This window comes from Pongo pygmaeus, chromosome 3 (genome assembly GCF_028885625.2).
Source record: "Pongo pygmaeus isolate AG05252 chromosome 3, NHGRI_mPonPyg2-v2.0_pri, whole genome shotgun sequence".
In the NCBI taxonomy this organism is placed as follows: Eukaryota; Metazoa; Chordata; class Mammalia; order Primates; family Hominidae; genus Pongo; species Pongo pygmaeus.
This window is the reverse complement of record NC_072376.2, coordinates 90,879,436-90,899,013: the sequence shown is the minus strand read 5'-3', so window position 1 is coordinate 90,899,013 and position 19,578 is coordinate 90,879,436. Positions and strand designations below refer to the sequence as shown.

At 41.4% G+C, this 19,578-nt stretch overlaps 1 non-coding gene across 1 annotated transcript; it reads right to left on the bottom strand.

Moving 5' to 3' along the window:
- Positions 1–3,485: 3,485 nt before the first annotated feature.
- LOC129035992 (small nucleolar RNA U13) lies at positions 3,486–3,588 on the bottom strand. Its single transcript, XR_008502464.1, has one exon. It is a non-coding gene; the product is annotated as a small nucleolar RNA U13 (small nucleolar RNA).
- Positions 3,589–19,578: the final 15,990 nt, after the last annotated feature.

The window sequence follows — 19,578 nt, the reverse complement described above, 5'->3', positions numbered from 1 at the left end:
CAGGCCCAGGAGAACATCAGCTCTGGCCTTGTGGCTATGCCACCTGCAAATGCAACCCCAAATTTTCCTTACAGGGTGTTCTCTTCTGTATCTTCTCTCCCTTCCCTTGTTATTTATCTCATTTTTCCTTCTTTCAGGAGGCCAATGTAAACCTAGGGTGGTAGAGTGGAATGAGCATGGATATAGGACTTTGGGAGCCAGGATTCGTATCTAGTTCTCTACTAAACTAGGTGTCTTAAGCAAATCACCTCAGTATTCTGGTTTCCCTCTCTTCCTTCTTTCCACAAATATTTGCAGAGCTCCTACCCAGTGCTAAAGACTATTCTAGGTGCTAAGATGTAAAGATGAACAAGACATGACCGCTGCACTTAGAGACTGTGTACTTTGTCTCTCCAGCTGTCCCTGAGAAAGCTGCATCTCAAAACAGCAGCTTAAGTGAGTTTGTGGTTCTGCCCACCTGCCGTCTGGCCAGTGAGGAAGTGTGTCTAATGTGGGCACCTACTGGGCTCCTCAGTGGCAAAAGAGGAACCTAGAGATGGAAGACATGGAGTATAGTAGGGACACAAGGCTCTGTTAGATGGTGTCAGGGAGCAAAAGGTGGCAGCAGTAACAGCAGCAATTTGGCTCTATGCCCTTGGACAATGCAGGCTGTGGCTAGGGCTGCTGTGGTCAGAAGGAAAAGCAACTGTGCTTTTCTGGGTAGAACATCAAGTGAAGGCAGTTAACCACGGTAGCATGATTTGTTACGATCGACTGTCAGAAAGAGTCACAAGAATGCAGGCTTACCTTGAGCCTTGGGTTAGAAAGATAATAAGTTTGGAAGTCAAGGAGAGGCCAGTGAATTTGATGCAAATCATTTCATGAAATTAAACCCCTTATTCTATGGGACTCTTCTTTCTCTTCCTGGGACTTGGCACTCTTTATGTCTTGACATTTATTGGATGAATGTATGAATGGAAAATCTTCACAGAACTTAAATGTACATTGAGAACACATCACATCCTTGGTGGAAAACTGGGAGACTGGTAATCAAGAGCTGAACATTTTATTTCATGAAATAATATCACATAAAATGCTATAACTGAGTGAATGGACTCGTCAACAATTTTACTTATAGAGAGGGCTCACTGCAAGGCCAGATGGAGTAAAGTGGAGAAGGTGAGAAGGCTAGTCCTGTCCCCATGCATCTCAGGGATTCTCTGAGCCAATGACTTCTCCTATAAGCATGAAAACCTAGGAGGGAGATTTTTATTTCCAGCTCACGAAGGGTGCCGGGTGGGGACAGAAAGAGGACAAGGCTTGGAGGCAATGATTAGACAGTGGAATTTCTTTTTCACATTTTGCTATTTTTGGCCAAGCCAAACACTTTCTGAGACTCAGCTTCCTTTTCTGTAAAATGCCGCCTCCCATCCCCTTTTCTGAATTTCTCCCTATTAGAGGAGGGGTCCCTAGGACCCTGGGCAGTGGACTGTTACTGGTCTGTGGCCTGTTAGGAACCGGGCCGCACAGCAGGAGGTGAGCAGCAAGCGAGTAAGCATTACTACCTGAGCTCTGCCTCCCATCAGATCAGCAGTGGCATTAGATTCTCACAGGAGCGTGAACCCTATTGTGAACTGCTCATGCAAGGGATCTAGGTTGTGTGCTCCTTATGAGAATGTAACTAGTACCTGATGATCAGAGGTGGAAATGTTTCATTCCAAAACCGTAACCCCACCCTCACCCCCAACCTGTCTGTGGAAAAATTCTCTTCTAGGAAACTGGTCCCTAGTGCCAAAAAGATTGGGGACTGTTGCTAATTAGAAAATTTACTTGCATTAGAAACTTTCTTGGACTGATACATTCTTCTTTGAAAACACAAATACGCCCTGCTAGTCCCAGTTCTTTAGTCAAGAGAAACAAAGCATTTTCCCACTCAAACTGGAATCATCTGATGCTGCAGGTTACTGGAGACAGGCAGAGGAGCTTCTAAGTTGGGCTGCACTGGATTGACAGGTATTGAGAGTAAAGATTCAGGAAGAAGCTGATGGGCATGTCTGATCATACAGGTGTCCGTGCAGATGACAACAAAGGGAAACTGTTAAGGGCTTGCTTGGGTACTATCAGAAGAAATCCAAGTGATTATATGGGGAGAGAGAGCAGGTCACCTGATGGTGCTAGGAATCTAGACCTAACAGAGAACAAAGTCAGGGCAAAAGAAAAACTGAGGGAAGAAAGACCCCTGGTCAAAAGAAGGCCAGACAGACAAACATTAACATCCTGGCTCGGCTGTTCCTGTGCGATCCTAATTTTTTATGTCTGTAAAATAGTGATTATATGCAACTAAAAGAATTGCTGGGAGGATTAAAATGAGAAGATATGTGTTGATTCTTAGCATGAAGTTATAATAACACACAATAAATTATAGACACTATTTTATATTATTAGGACTCTTGTATGAAGGACAGGTAAGTTCATGGTCGAAAGTGAAGAAGATGAGAGAGGAATGAAAGAGGAACTGGGCTGGGGTCTGAGGTGATGGCTGGGTTTTCTGCCAGGAGGTATGTCACATCAACAGACAATGCAGATTTTTAATAGGTCATCGTAGGGGCTGTGGCATCTGAACTGGCCACAAATGATCCCACTGGCTGGGATCCGGTGGAAAGTGTAGTACTGCAGGTAAGTCCCAGGAGTCTGGTTTGTATCCTCAGGACAAAAAGGAAAGGGAGAGAGGCAAGATGTGCCAGGTCCTGATGACAAGGTCCAGATGTGACTAATTTGCCCAGAAACACGGGGGCAGAAAATTGAGTAAGTAAAAAAAAGATTGAGTGAGTGATAAATGGTTTCTTAGAAATGCAGCTCTTTGCCCCCTAACTGTTTAACCCCTGCCATTAGACACCAGAGAGTTTCAGATTCTTAGAATGTGTGATATACATTCTTTTGTTTTCCCCCAAATAGAAATAACTAATAGAAAAGGATAAGGCCAGGAGCAGTGGTTCATGCCTGCAATCCTAGCACCTTGGGAAGCCAGGATGGGGGTATTGCTTGAAGCCAGGAGTTTGAGACCAGCCTGGGCAACATAGCAAGACCCCAATCTCAGCAAAAAATAAAAAATTAGCTGGATGTAGTGGGACATGTGCCTGTAGTTCCAGCTACTCTGGTGGCTGAGATGGGAGGATTGCCTGAGCTCAGGAGTTTGAGGCTGCAGTGAGCCATGATCGTGCCTCTGCACTCCAGCCTTGGTGACACAGTAAGACTCCATCTCTAGAAAAATTAATTAAGTAATTAATTAATCAAATTAAATTTTAAAAGGATAAAACTAAGTCATACTCTTGAAAAATGAATAAATACATGAACAATATAGGAAAGCATAAAGTAAAAAATCAGATTTTCATTCATTTTATTACCAGTGAAGTAAACCTTTTTATAAGTTACTTAGCCATTTCCACTAGTGTGAATTGCTTACTTTACTCTTACATTACTTATTTTTATTATCATTATTATGTTCATATCAGATGGTAACATGCTCATGTCTTAACAAGGCTTGAGGGAAGCACATCTCACACCAGAGCATGAAACCCCAATCAGCACTCATATGAACTATGAAAGGATCAACTTTTATGTTACTCATTTTTATGTTACTCATTTTTAACAATAGGTTACATGCCTTCTTTACTATAGATTTGTAAAAGGGTGGTAAGGATATTAAATCTTTGTCATGTATTTTATTCTTCTGATTTGTTATCTGTGTTTTCACCTTGTGGTATTATTTCTCACATAGAATTTTTAAGTTTTTACTTTTCTTTTCAACAAATATTTCCATTTGTTAAATGCCCTACAAGATCAGATGGGAGATCCCAAAGATTCAGAATCATGGTGATGGAGATGGAAATATAAAGATGATCAGAAACACAAGAATCTAGATAGAGTTGGCAGATAAGTGGCACAGACAACAGGGGCTGAAGTCACTGAAGTCCTAAGAGTGTGCACTGTAGGGTTAAGACTTGCTGGGTTTGAATTCCGGCTCTGTCAATCAGTAGCAGTTTGAACTCTGGAAACTTTTTTTAATCTTCCTGTTCCTTAGTTTCCCCACCTGTAAAATGTAGAATTTTTGTGTAGAATGTAAGATTATTATGATGTCCTGGCAGATTGTAAACTGTCAACAAACGCTAACTGTTTTTATTAACTGACAGTTTTTTTTGTTTGTTTTTGTTTTTTTGAGACAGAGTTTTGCTCTTGTTGCCCAGGCTGGAGTACAATGGGGCAACCTCAGCTCACCGCAACCTCTGCCCCTTGGGTTCAAGTGATTCTCCTGCCTCAGCCTCCCAAGAAGCTGGGATTACAGGCATGCACCAACATGCCTAGCTAATTTTGTATTTTTAGTAGAGACAGGGTTTCTCCATGTTGGTCAGGCTGGTCTCAAACTCCCGACCTCACGTGATCCACCCGCCTCAGCCTCCCAAAGTACTCGGATTACAGACGCGAGCCACCGTGCCTGGCCTATCTGACAGTTTTTAGGGCCTGGTAAAGAAATGAGACTAGAACTGGTCCCAGGATGCATGTGAATGAGACTAGATGAGATAGGAGAGAAAATTCAAACCCAGGGACCCTGGGGGTACAAGTGGGGTCATGATCCATGTGGCTGAACACCCGGATCAGTGTCACAGAGGTCACCTGGAGGAGTGGCTCTGAGAGGTGGTTAAGAAGTACATGTCAGGGTGACTGAAAGCAACATTAAGGGAAAAAGAAAAACAAAGAAAAGACAAGAAAGAACTCACCAGAATTTCTTGTAGAGTGGACAACTTTAAGTAAAATGAAGAAACTGGAACGAAAGTATCTCAGCCACTGTGTGAAAGGAAATGAAACTCAAGTAGCAGAAAAAAAAAAAAAGACTGCCAACAGTTGGTACTGAAGATAAAATGTGCCCCAGCTTCACCACAATGGCCAAAATGCAAAAGACTGATAGTAACAAGTAGTGACAAGGATGGGAAACAAAAGGAGCTAGCTGCTGGTAGGAATGCAAGTTGGAACAAACCTTTTGGAAAACAGTTTGGCACTCTCTATTCGAGCTGAACATACGAAGACTCAGCAAGTCTACTACTGAATTTTTACAGAACAAAAATTCATATATTGGCTCACAGAAAGACATTTATGCTAATAGCAACAGTAGTCATAAAAGCCCCCAGCTGGAAACTACCCAAATGCCCATCCACTAGAATGAACAGACACTGTGCTATGTCCTCTCTATGGAAGACTGCACAGCAATAAGAATGTTCACAATATGGATGAATCATACCAAACTGAGCAAAAGTGATGGGCAAAAAGGAGCCTAGTGTGTGATTTAATATGATTCCACTTACATATAGTTCAAAAACAGGCAGAACTAATTTCAGTGTTAGACGTGAAGATATGGTTACTCTTTGGGGAGGCTGTGAGGAAGTGGCTGTGGAGGCTGGTTTTGGAGGCACTGGGAATGTTCAGTTTCTTAATTTGGGTGACGACTACATGCTTATATTTGATTTATACAAAATCCATCACAGTGTATACTTACTACTTGTGCCTTTTTCTTTATGTATTTGTCAATTAAAAGTTTAAAATATTTGCCTATATTAGAAACTAACAAAAGTCATTGAAAATCACTTTGTTCACTTACTGAAAGTGTAGTTGGTTTATTGTCAGCTTCATGTTGATACAGACAATAATTTTTGAACCTCGGTTTCTATATTTATTAAGTATGGATAATAAGACATTTATGCTAATAGCAACAGTAGTCATAAAGGCCCTCAGCTGGAAACTACCCAAATTCCCATCCACTAGAATGAACAGACACTGTGCTATGTCCTCTCTATGGAAGACTGCACAGCAATCTTACCGTAGACAATTTAGGTGGAAGAGCTTTGAACGTGGTGAAATCCCATACAATTTGCTAGGGAGATAATGTTTTGTTCCCATTCCTGATGTTTCCTTTCTATTAGCACAACAACCTTCAGCTCTCCCAAACTGCTGACCATTCTATCCCAGGAGAGTGAAACTGACAAATTTGGTAAGTATAGAACATCCCTCTTCAATCTTTCCCTCTTGGAATCCGGAGTGTCTAGCATATGGGTTATTGAACTACAGAGAGGCTGAGTGCATTCTCCGAATTTAGACGGGTAATAAATCACAGAGCTAGAATTTGAACTCAGGTTTCTCTTGGATTACACAGATCATGTTTTTAACCATTCCACTGTACTGCCTGCCTCATAAGTAATCTATTATATACAAAATAAAGGCTGAGTTGTTTGGTACAGGTAAGAATACAATAGGATCTCAGGGAAGGGAGTCTATATAGGGATTAAAGATGACGACACAGGCTATGTGCACCTGGAATCCCAATTCTTTGGGAGGTTGAGGCTGAAGGATTGCCTGAGCCAAGCAGTTCGAGACAAGCCTGGCTAACATCAGGAGACTCTATCTCTACACAAAATTTAAAAATTAGCTGGGCATGATGGTGCACACCTTTAGTCCCAACTACCCAGGAGGCTGAGGTAAGAGGATTGCTTGAGCATGGGAGGTCGAGGCTGCAATGAGCCATGTTCTTGCCACTGCACTCTAGCCTGGGTGACAGAGTGAGACCCTGTCTCAAAATTTTTTCTTTCTCTTTCCTTCCTTCTTTCTTTCTTTCTTTCTTTTTTTGAGACAGGGTCTCATTCTGTTGCCTAGGTTGGAATGCAGGGGCATGATCTTGGCTCCCTGCAGCCTCCACCTCCTGGGCTCAAGCAATCCTCCTGCCTCAGCCTCCTGAGTAGCTGGGACCACAAGCACATGCCACCACACCTGAATAATTTTTGTATTTTTTGTAGAGATGGGATTTTGCCATGTTGTCCAGGCTGTTCTGAAACTCCTGGGCTCAAGCCATCCACTTGCCTCAGCCTCCTAAAGTGCTAGTGCTGGGATTGCAGACATGAGCCACCATGCCTGGTAATTTTTTTTAATTTAAAAATTAAATTAAATTTTAAAAGATTCCAGGCATGGTGGCTCACGCCTGTAATCCCAGCACTTTGGGAGGCCAAGGTGGGTGGATCACGAGGTCAGGAGATTGAGACCGTCCTGGCTAACATGGTGAAACTCTGTCTCTACTAAAATACAAAGAATTAGCCAGGTGTGGTGGTGGGCGCCTGTAGTCCCAGCTACTCGGGAGGCTGAGGCAGGAGAATGGCATGAACCTGGGAGGTGGAGCTTGCGGTGAGCCAAGGTAGTGCCACTGCACTCCAGCCTGGGTGACAGTGAGACTCTGTCTCAAAAAAAAAAAAAAAGAAATTAAAAGATGAGGACACCAGATTTTTCTATTCCCACACTATATGTGTCAATTCTTGCTAAGTTCTCTCAGTGTAATCCCCAGGAGCCAGTATAGTTAGAATTAACATTTACCTACTTCTAAGCCAGAATAGAAGAGGTGTCTGTTGGTGACAAAAATACAGTTAACAGGGTTTAATTCCAGTGCCCCATGCCAGGGCACTCACAGCCCGTTTCTCCATGGGTTTAGCTGCACTGTGTCATTTACTGCTGTTGGTGTTTGCCTTTAAATTCTAGACTGCTTTGTAAGCCATTCTAAGGTATTAGAAGGGACAGGAAGCATATTTTCCAGCACCTGAAGTGTAAGAATAGGTAAAGGGTATGCTAACAGCATTTCATAAAAGATTATTTTTGAGGTATAATGTATATTCAATAAAAGCCTTTATTTGAGATGTTCAGTTAAATGGGTTTTGACAACTTTATACATGCAACCACCATTCAAAACAAGATACAGAACATTTTCATCATTCCAGAATCATACTGTATAATTTTGTTTGTGTGCATCTGGCTTTCTTTCACTCAGCATACTGTTACAGTAATTCATTCATGCCATTGCGCTTACCAGTAGTATTTAAATTTTTTTTATTTTTTAATTTTTGTGGATACATATTTATGGGGTACATGAAATAGTTTGGTACAGGCATGCAATGTGTAATAATCACGTTATGGAAAATTGGGTATCCATCCCCTCAAGCATTTATCCTTTGTGTTATAAACAATCCAATTATACTTATAGCTATTTGTAAATGTATAATTAAATGAGTACTGACTATAGTTCGCTCATTGTGCTGTCAAGTACTAGATCTTATTTGTTCTTTCTAACTATTCTTTTTTTGTACCTATTAACTATCCCCACCTCCTGCTCACCCCCTCTGCCATTACCCTTCCCAGCCTTTGGTAACCTTCCTATTCTCTATCTCCATGGGTTCAATTGTTTTGAGTTTTAGAACCCACAAATAAGTGAGAATATGCAATGTTTGTCTTTCTGTGCCTGGCTTATTTCACTTAACAAAATGACCTCCAGTTATAATCATGTTTTTGCAAATGACAGGATCTCATCCTTTTCTATGGCTGAATTGTATTCCATTCTGTGTAGGTACCACATTTTCTGTATCTGTTCATCTGTGGATGGACACTTAGGTTGCTTCCAAATCTTGGCTATTGTGAACAGTCTGCAACAAACACAGGAGTGTAAATATCTCTTTGATATTCTGATTTCCTTTCTTTTGGGAATATATGTAGCAGTAGGGTTGCTGGATCACATTGTAGCTCTATTTTTAGTTTTTTGAGGACCCTCCAACTGTTCTCCATAGTGGTTGCACTAATTTACATTCCCAGCAGCATTGTACAAAGGTTCCTTTTCCTCCACATCCTCACCAGCACTTCTTATTGCCTGTCTTTTGGATAAAAGCCATTTTAACTGGAGTGAGATGATATCTCATTGTAGTTTTGATTTGCATTTCTCTGATGATCAATGATGTTGAGCACTTTTTCGTATGCCTGTTTACCATTTGTATATCTTCTTTTGAGAAATGTCTATTCAAATCTTTTGCCCATTTTAAAAATCAGATTATTAGAGCTAAGTAGTATTGAATTGTGTAGATATACAACAGTTTGTCTATCCATTTTCTTGTTGATAGATATTTAGGTTGCCTCCAGTTTTTGCTTGTTATAAATAAAGCTGCCATGAACATTCTTGTGATAGTCTTTGTGTGAACATATATTTTCACTGCTCTTGGGTAAATACCCAGGAGTGGAACTGTTGAATCATAGGGTAGATATATGTTTATCACTGTGAGAAACTGCTAAACAATTCTCCAAAGGGTTGAACCATTTTAATTCCTACCATCAATGTTGCTCTGCATTCCCGAAGGAAAATTTTTTACAAAGCCAAACTGTGATGACATCTTAGTAAAGAGTATTTATCATGGTGTCTAGGGTGGGAAAAATTTCTGTGGGAATCATTTGGAGGGAGGAAAAAACAGCAAGAAGGAGCCGGGGGAGTGGATTGGCATTCACCAAAAAGCATTCACCAGGAAGCCAGCCTGGGGACACCACGTGGGCAGTGGGCTCCATAGCTACCAATCAAGGCTGTGTTCTCTGCTGATGGCATTCATTCCACATGCCAGGCCCTCTGTCTGTGATCCAAGAAATCTGGGCAACTTATTGTTTTTGTTCAAGTTGTACTTCATTGAAATTCTTTTTGGAGTGTCCCTTTCGGTCACAAGTTCCCTTTCTGTGTGAGAGCCAAGATAGTGAAGCTTAGCACAGCAAGGCTTTTTGAATTTGTGCTGCTGACTTCACCACCAGTTGTGGTATCAGAGCTGGCTAACCTGACCCAGCTCATGATCAGCTTTCCCTCGGCTTCTACAAGTAGAGAGCAACTTATTGTTTATCTTTTGAACTCTTCCCCCAAGTTACTTTTAGCAAGGTTTTTAGTTTGTTTTTTAATGCTATTATATTTGAGGGAGGGCAAGGCCTTTGGCATTGCTTTAAGGTGATTTCATTTTGAGACAAAACCTCATTCTCTGAGTTTTTCTTTAGATCATCATGACAGAGGCCAGAAATAGGTGAAGTAGTCCCCCAAAGAATAAATCTCAGCTTTCTTCAAGCATGGTTTATCCTGTTTGTGTATTCCTTTTAATTCAATCCTGTTAGTAAACATTCTGCTAAAGTAGGTGACCAGCAGTCCTTATTCCTCAGGCAAATTCCGTATGGTAGACTAGGGTCCCAAATTTGGGCATAGCTTGGTTTCAACTCCTATAATCTTTATGCTGTTCCTCCAATTGGCACTCACTATAAGTGAGAAAAATACAAACCCCTATTTACTTCTCATTCCTTCTCTTTCAATGGAGGGTTTGTCCCTCCTCCTACCAAAAGCAAATTCTTTCATGTATGTTCTGGATTCCATTCTGTCCTGCCTTCTCAGAGAATGTTTCTAACTGGTTATTTATTACCTGTAGCAGAAATCATTGTCCTCCTAAATCTGGGCTGCTTCTTTCATGGTATAAAGTTGTTGCTGGGAAGTAGTGGCCGCCCTACCAGAAACGACATTCCCTAACCTCCCTTGCCTTTAGATGGAACCACATGACTAGTTCTTCTCAATATAATATGATTAGAAGTGGCATGGGTCCACCAGCTAGCTTTAAAAGCAGGAATGCTTCTTCTCCCTTTCTTAGGGGTGGCAAATATCTGGGTTAGCAGTGGCAAATCCGTACCAGTCTACAGCAACCTCAATTCTTGCCTCCTCAGAAGAAAGAATTCAACTGAGGGCCATAAGGCAGAAAAAGAAATGGAGGTAAGTTTCAGAGCAGGAGTGGACATTTATTAAAAAGCTTTAGAGTAGGAAAAAAAGGAAAGTACACTTGGAAGAGACCCAAACGGGCAACTTGAAGGACAAGTGCAGTGTTTGACCTTTTGACTTGGAATTTTATATGCTCACATATTTCTGGCATCTTGTACCCCTTTCTTTTGATTCTTCCCTTACGGTGAGACAGCTGCATGTGCAGTGCCCTCCTTGTGCTTGGGAAGTGAGCAGGCACAGTGTGTTTAAGAAGTTGTACACATGCTCACCTGAGGCTTTCTTCCCATTTCCAGTGGAATGCCCCTGGAAGGTCATACTCTGCCATTTTGTCTCTCAATGTGCATGCTTGGGTTCACTTGCCCAACTCCTGAAAGCTGCCGATTACCAGTTACAGGTGTTTCCTCTCTAAATAGGAAGACTGCCTTTCCCTGGTGCTGGCCGTGACCAAGTATTATTTTAGAGAGGCAGTTAACAACTGCCTGGCCATCACCTGATGGGCACCTGACCTTCCCAGTAGGGGTGTTGGGGGAGCCCTCTCCTGCCCCGCTCATGCCTGGCTAGCTACCTACTGTAACACCTTCTGCCATTTGATGCAGAGAGGCACAGCAAACTTGAAAATCAAGTATTAAGGATGGCACTTCCACAAGACGGATGGAGCCTGGGTTTCAGTATCACCATTTAGAGGAGACCCAGGTACCACTAACAATATCTATTTGGGGCTGGTCTGAAAGTAGTGAGTTATCTCAATTGATTGGTCACAGTCAGTTACAGATCAAATTCCTCATTCTACTCTTTCCCCACTTCTCACTACTGCACTTGACTCATCTGAAATAAAGAAAGAAAGAAAGAGAGAAAGAAAGAAAGAAAGAAAGAAAGAAGAGAGAAGGAAAGAAGGAGAGAAAGAAGAAGAGAAAGAAAAAACAGAACATCTGTTTTGAACTTTATGCAAGTGAGAAATAAATTTCTATTGTGCTTGACCTATTATATATTGCAGAGTCTTTTGGTTATATCATTACCCTGACTAGTAAATTATTTTTCTTTCCTCTACATCTTCCATTTTTCTGTCTATCAGTACCTATCTATCTGCATTCAGACATGAGCAAACATTTCCCAGCTTAAAAACAAACAAACCTTCCCCAGACTTCACACCCATGTTCAGTTTTCTCTTTACTCTCTTTCATAGACAATCTTATTAAGAATGCTGTATATGTACAGTCTTAGTTGCTTTGCCTTTCATTCACTCTTTACTGCAATTCGCATGGCTTCTTTGCCACCACTCTATTAAAACAGCTCTTGTTCAAGGTCCTCAAAAGCTGTCATGTTTCCAGATCCAGCAGACACCTTTTGGTTCTCATCTTAACTCTCAGAAAGATTTAACACAGTTGACCACTCCCTCCTTTCTGACATACTTTCTTCTCTTGTGTCCTTGAAACCAACCTCTTACTTGAATGACTCACGGGCATTTTAAATTTATCATATCCAAAACTGATCTACAATCTCATTCCTCTATTTTCTCATCTCAAAAAATGCTACTTCCATCCATCCACTGGCTCATGCCATAAATTTGAGGCTAATTTTTGACACTTGCTGGAGAAAGTCGCCATCCATAGACAGTCCAACAGGCCAATTTACTTCCAAATTTTTCTTAAATGTAAATATTCTTCTTGTTTGCACTCTTCCCCATAATCCTGTCCTTTCTCCATATATATGTTTTAAAATATAGATCAGATTGGCTGGGTATGGTGGCTCACACCTGTAATCCCAGCACTTTGGGAGGCCGAGGCAGGCAGATTCACCTGAGGTAAGGAGTTTGAAAGCAGCCTGGCCAACGTGGTGAAACCCTGTCTCTACTAAAAAGATAAAAATGAGCTGGCTGTGGTGGCTGGTGCCTGTAGTCTCAGCTACTCGGGAGGCTGAGGCAGGAGAATTGCTTGAACCTGGCATCTTGGGAGGTGGAGGTTGTGCAGTGAGCCAGAGACTGCACCACTGCACTCCAGCCTGGGCAACAGGAACGAAACTCCATCAAAAAAAAAAAAAATCTATATATAGATATATAGATAGGTCAGATAATGTCGCTTGCCTTTTAAAATCCTTCAGAAGATTCCCACTGCACTTAGGAGAAATTCCCTAATTCTGTTTTTCTTTCCAACTTTTACTTTCAGGTCAAGGGGTACATATGCAGGTTACATGGGTAAATTGCATGTCACAGGAGTTGGGGTACAGATAATTTTGTCACCCAGGTAATCAACATAGTTACCCGAGGTAGCTTTACAAACCTCACCCTCTCCCACCCTCCACCCTCAAATAGGCCCCAGTACCTCTTGTTCCCTTTTTCATATCAGTGTTTAGCTCCCACTTATAAGTGAGAACATCTGGTGTTTGGTTTTCTATTCCTGCATTAATTCCCTTAGGTTAATGCCTAATTCTTAATATCACTGTTATACCCTCACATAATCTTGCCCTTTCCTATGTCTTTAGCTTTATCCACCACTCACTTTCCCTTGCTCACTATGTTCCAGTTTTTCTTTCAAATGTTTGAAATGAAAAAGCTCTCTCCTACCTTGGAACTTCTCTAATTCAAAGGGCAAATATAAACAACTGAAGCGAAAAAGGAAATATGGCAGTGCATGCAAGTGAGGAACCTAGGAGGCAGCTGGCTTCGGCGTGGCTGGTTCTGGGAACTCAAATTATGACCTTATTGCTCTGTTGCTTCATCTTTTAACTCTGCTTATCTTTGATTTAATTCCTTCTTATCACAGACTGTCATTATGGAGGCAGAATATTCACTGTCAGAGATGCCTGTTTGTGAAGTAAGGGATGAACCTTACTCAAAGAGTGATCTGGCCTTTGCTCTTGGTTTCTGGGAGGTAATCTTTAGGTCCTTGGAATGTCATGCCTGACAAGACTGTCTCTGTTTGCCTGGGGGTCTTGGGCCAGCCAGATAGTAACAATGTGATTTAGAGCTTTGTGATTGTGGCTTTGAGCCACACCACCAAGGTTACTTAAGGTGGGGACTTTGGATACTGGAGACTGAAATCAGCCACGTGGCTAATCAGTTTTGCCTGTATGGAGCTCCAGTAAAACTCTGGACCCTGAGGCTTGAGAGAATTTTCTGTGTGGTAGTACTTTGCATACCGTCACAAACTTACTCCAGGACAGTAATGCTGTCCTGACTCCATGGGGAGAGGACAACTGGAAGCTCCACATCTGGCACCTTCTGATATAGGAGTTAAAAAGAAATTATTTATGCAGATAGTGAGGGTAAGGAAGTCCTCAGTAAGGTTTTCCTTTCAATGAAAAGCAGCCACCAAATCATTTCTTTTGTAACAAAGAGCAGCCTGGAAAATTGAGCTGCAGACATAGAAGAGAAAGCTAGAAGCTTGCACGGGTGAATGCTGGCAGCCGTGTCAATAGGAAAAGGCTACCTGGGACTAAGCATGTTCAAAATAACAGCTCTATCTTCCCTTCTCTTTGCCAGATACATGTACAGTAAGGAGCCGACAACATGGTGCCAGCCAAGTGGAAAGCCCATTTGAATAATCAGATTAGGGTGGGGTGGCCAGCCTTCCCCACCCTATATGTAAACATCACACCTGGTCCAACCAATCTGTGGGCCCTATGCAAATCAGACACCGCCTCCTCAAGTGTGTCTATAAAATCCAGTGCCCTCCCACTACACTCCAGACTTCCTTTTCAGGCATCTCTCTCTCTCTCTCTCCTGCCTGTTAAATCTCTGCTCCTAAACTCACTCCCTGTGTGTGTGTGTCCATGTCCTTAATCTTGGTGTGAGACAATGAAGGCAGGGTATTTACCCTAGACAATGATACCACTTCACTTCCAGGCCCATGTGTCTCTTCCTTGGCCTTCACTTAACTTGTATTCTTTCCCTGCAGTCAGCTGTAACCAAGAGTACAGCAACTTTCTGTGAGCTCTGTGAATTCTTCCAGTGAATTATCAAAGGTATGTTTTGGGAACCTCCTGAGCTTGCTGTTGGTGTTGGAAGTAGGTAGTCTGGTGTAGACTGTGCTCTCTCTAACTATACAGTTGGCTGACTCTCACACCATTACACATTCTTAGCTTAATAACTGCAGCTAAATATTTCAGTTTTTCCTGATATTATAGAAGAAAGGCTCCAGAGAACAACACTTTGTCTGGCTAGGTTAAAACAAGTGTCCATCCCTGAACTGATCAATACCCTGGAGAAAAGAGTACTGCAGGCAGGTCTTGGTCACGTAGCAGCCTAATCTACAAGAATTTAGATTACCAAAAGAATGGGGATAGGGATGCTGAGTGAACAAAAACAACAGGCATCCAATATGGAACATCTTCAACAGCATTTTACTTTGTTTGGGACATTTCTGATTTCCAGTCCCCTCCCTCGCCATCACAATTTCCTAATGATTAAGTCTACTCATCATTTGGGTTTCAGATTATCTGTCACTAAACCAGAGAGGCTTCTCTAATGTCTTATAGCTTTTGTCAGTTGGTAATTATATATTTCTTCATTTCATTGTTAGTTGAATATATATATTTTTGAGACAGGGTCTTGCTGTATTGCCCAGGCTGAAGTGCAGGGGTTACTCACAGGCATGATCATTGCACACTACAGCATTAAACTCCTGGGCTCAAGCTATCCTTCTGCTTCATCCTCCTGAGTAGCTGACATATGTCACCTCGCCCAGCTTAGTTTAATATTTTAATGCCACTTTCAATCTAAGCTCCATGAATGCAGGACCACACCTATATCGTTCATCACATTGTAGGTGCTCAAACACATTTTCAGATCAAATGAATACGAATGAAAGAAAAATCTGTGGATTACCTTCATCTCAGATCTTGTGCTAATTCCTCAAATGTTCTTTTTTAGTAAAAGGTCAGTAAACGAATATCTGATTAAACTTTGGACTCACTTGTTAGAATCAGTGAAGGAAACTTGCTTCAGTTTTGCAGTCAGGAATTCAAGAACTGCACAACTCTCAGAAGTGAAAAATCACTGGGTAGATTTGCCTCATCATCCTTTATTGAAACAAAATACATAATATCTGTTTGGAAATATGTTTCATGATAAATTAATAAAACTATTATTAGATGTTTTATTTGATTTCAGATACACAGTAACCCAGTAAGATAAGTAACACAGGCAATTCTGTTTAACAGATGGAAAAAAAAAAAAAAAAAAAGCCTGAGAACCTGAAAGGTGAGATGAATTACTCAGTATCACATGGGAAACTTAGTGGTCAAACAAGATGATTACTCAGCAATCCTGAAGCGTAGTTCTATATTCCTTTCCACCAGCCCAATGTTGCCCGTCCTCTCAACCTTGATGAATACACATTGCTATCTCCTCAGTTATGGGATGTCACACAATATTCAATGCAGTGAATTTGAATATGAACAGATATTAAGTTTTCCCTATTTTATGAACATTCTGGTTACTTGGCCTTTCCTTGTGACATTCTTTGTTACACTTTCCACTTTTTAGTTAGTGATTTACTCCATCACTATACTCAATCCCAGTGGTTATGGGATTTTCCCCATCCCCATCCCCATCCCAGAGACACTCTGGCCAATGAGAGTCTGGCATCCTCCAGGCAGGCAGTTTTTCCCAGTGGACTTGAACCTGGGACAATATCAAGCTGGCACTTCTGTGTAGTCAGCTTGCTCCCAGGTAGAACCTGAGACTTAAACCAATCTGTGGAAGGCAGAGCTGAAAGATGAAGGAAATCCATGACCTAGTGATACATTTTGAACCCTGAATCCAGCTGTGCCTAAAGCCCATACTATCCCTGGATTTTCAGTTACACAATCCAGTAAATTTCCTCCCTTGCATAAGTAGGATTTTCTGTCTTTATCATACAGAAGGATCTTAAGTACAATATCCTATAATATCATACTCTCATTCAATTGCATTCCCATACTCTTCTTCAAGAGGGAGAGAAATTAGTGAAATTACAGCTATTTCCCAGAGAGTTACACTGCATATAACAATAGGATTGGCTACAACAAAACAAAACTAAACTGAAAGTCACTTCACTAGGCGTTAGCTGCATTCTCCTAGTCTAAAATACTTCATTTGGTACCATTCTCCTTCAGGTGAGTGATGAGAGGGTGCCTCTTCTCATCCCTAGGAAAGATCAGCCCCTACTGCTGGTCTCTTACTTTGCTCACTAGCAGGTCTTCCAGAATTTTGCCCAATGAGATTTGATGTTCTAGATGGCCTTAAAACTGCTGAGATTCCCTCTGGCTATCTAGACACATATCTTCCTTCTTCTGTCTGTCAAGTGTCATTGCAAATGTATCCCAGGAAAATCCCGCTATAATTCTTTCAAATCTCAGAATAGAATTTTCAGGTACAATCTGTTTGCAAATAATATACCTGTCCAAAAGTTAAGCCTAACTAATGACTCACTTTTCTGATTGCCAGCCTCACAGAAACAAGAATGAGGTACGGGGTCGGGGGTGGTGGGATGCTATAGGAATTCTTTTGAGTCAGAAAAATTCAGTATACAGGACCACTTAGTTGGCAATAATGGTTTCAGCACCAGACATTTTTAGACTTTTACTTAAAAATTCAAAGCTTTGATATTTCTCAGGACAAGATGAATTTTGTCTGTGTCCTGGCTAGTGAATCCAGCAATTACTTTTCATTTGCCAAAATGGTGAGTGTTTCAGTTTTCCAGGAACTAACACTGCCTAATTGGATGTCATACCTCAATGGATGACAGGATCATAGTGAATAATAATAATTTGGTAAAATTGTTTTGTTACTAGTACTTATAGGAATTTAAACAAAGTTGGTAGGTGGTGCTGGTTCTTCTCAACAGATCATTGTCTTTTAAAAGGGGGGAAGTGACTAGAGAACAGGCACAAACCAATTCCTTTCGTAAGTGAGGTTGTAGAACTCATGATGCCAATACTTAGGCTATATATAAGTGAAGACAGAAAGCCATGTCATTTTCTAAGCTCAACAAAAATAAAAGAGAGGGCTAGGCATGATGGCTCACGCCTGTAATCCCAGCACTTTGGGAGGCTGAGGCAGGCAGATCGCTTGAGCTCAAGAATTCGAGACTAGCCTGGGCAACATGATGAAAACTCGTCTCTAAAAATATATATAATATAATATAATAATAATAAAATTGAGGATTGCCCATATTAGTCATTTTTTTCTCAAATATTCCTGGTAATAAGAATACAAAAAGCATAAACATTGCTATGATACGTAGAGAAAATACTCTGGCCGGCCAGGTGCAGTGGCTCACACCTGTAATCCCAGCACTTTGGGAGGCTGAGGTGGGTGGATCACGAGGTCAAGAGTTTGAGACCATCCTGGGCAACATGGTAAAACCCCATTTCCACTAAAAATATAAAAATTAGCTGAGCGTGGTGGCACGCACCTGTAGTCCTAGCTTCTTGGGAGGCTGAAGCAGGAGAATCGCTTGAACCTGGGAGGTGGAGGTTGCAGAGAGCTGAGATCACACCACTGTACTCCAACGTGGTGACAGAGTGAGACTCTGTCAAAAAAAAAAAACAAAAAAAGAAAAGAAAAAAGACAATACTACTCTGGGCTCAGAATTAGGAGACCTAAATTTTGGCCCTGTGTGGCCCTAAGCGAGTACTTCTCTTTGGGTCTGTCCTCATGTATAAAATATTGAATAACTACTGAGGAAATGTTTAACCTAAATTTTGATGACTGATGATGTCATTCATCTCAGTTTCAGTTCAGTGTGCATGACCTAATTGACATGACCTAAACACAAACTGTCTCTCTCAAGGACCTTTGAAGGTGACCACAGCAGCTAAAATGAATTGAACTGGGAGAAAAGGAGAGGCAAGATATTTATATTAATTATTCATTCATTTATTTACAAATACTTTCGAGCACTTAATAAGCACCAGACACTACTACAGGTGCTGAGGATACAACAGTGAACAAATCGAAGATCCGGTCTTCATAGAGTTTATTTTTCAGAAGGGTGGATATGTCATGAGCAAATAAACATGTAAAACAGAGTGTGTCCAAAGGTGACAAGTCCCGTGTAGAAAAGTAGAGTGAGAAAGAGGGGGTGCTTCAGGTTGCTCTTTTATATAGGATAGCTGTGAGTCAGATGGCTTTTGAAGAGAGACCTACAGGAGGTCAGAGACAAAGTCAGGCTATTTCCTGCTTTGGACTAGCAAGTGCAAAGACCCTGAGGTGGGAGTGTATTTGGCATGCTTTAGGGGTTGCTGGAGCACAGTGAGGAAGAGGAAGAGTGGTAGGAGATGAGATCAGAGGGAAGGAAAAATGGAAAAAGAAGCTGGAAGCTGTTATTTACTTGAATATGAATTGTCCCCATCTCCTTATTTGTGGATTTTTTGCTACCTGAATTAGGCAAGGGGAAATATACTGGCTCAGTGTGATAATAGCATCTGTTCTAATTTGGATGGAACCAAGATCTGATCTGCACAGAAACACAAGTATTCCTTGGAGAGTGAAGCAACATTTCCTTCATTTTCAGCAAAGTTTAACTGATTTTATATCAGTGCCTTCAGTCTCTCCCTTCCTTTAGTGTGTGGCCCTGTAGTAGTCCTACTAACTAACACAAGTGTGGTGGATGCGGTGAGACAGGCACTCAGCATCCATTCCAGCTTCCTTCATGTGTGTCTTCCAGTACTGGAGAGACTAGAAATCTAAAAACCATTTGGATTTCTAGCCCTAGAACTCATCTATGGCTAGATTAGATGCTCTTGCATGAGTCAGGAAGGTGAAAATGAGGCAGAATCACTTCCTGCTTTTCTCGCTCTCTGTTGCCCAATGAGCTTTTTCTGCAGTAAACGCCAGTATCTAGTCACCAGTTTCATGGGCGTGAGAAGGCAGTTACAAAGGCAGCAGCAGGAATGGCTTTCAGGGCTGCGTTAGCATGTTCATTGGCCTTAGACACTCTTGCCTGGATGGGCCCCTTCCTCCATTAAAAAAATTAAAAATT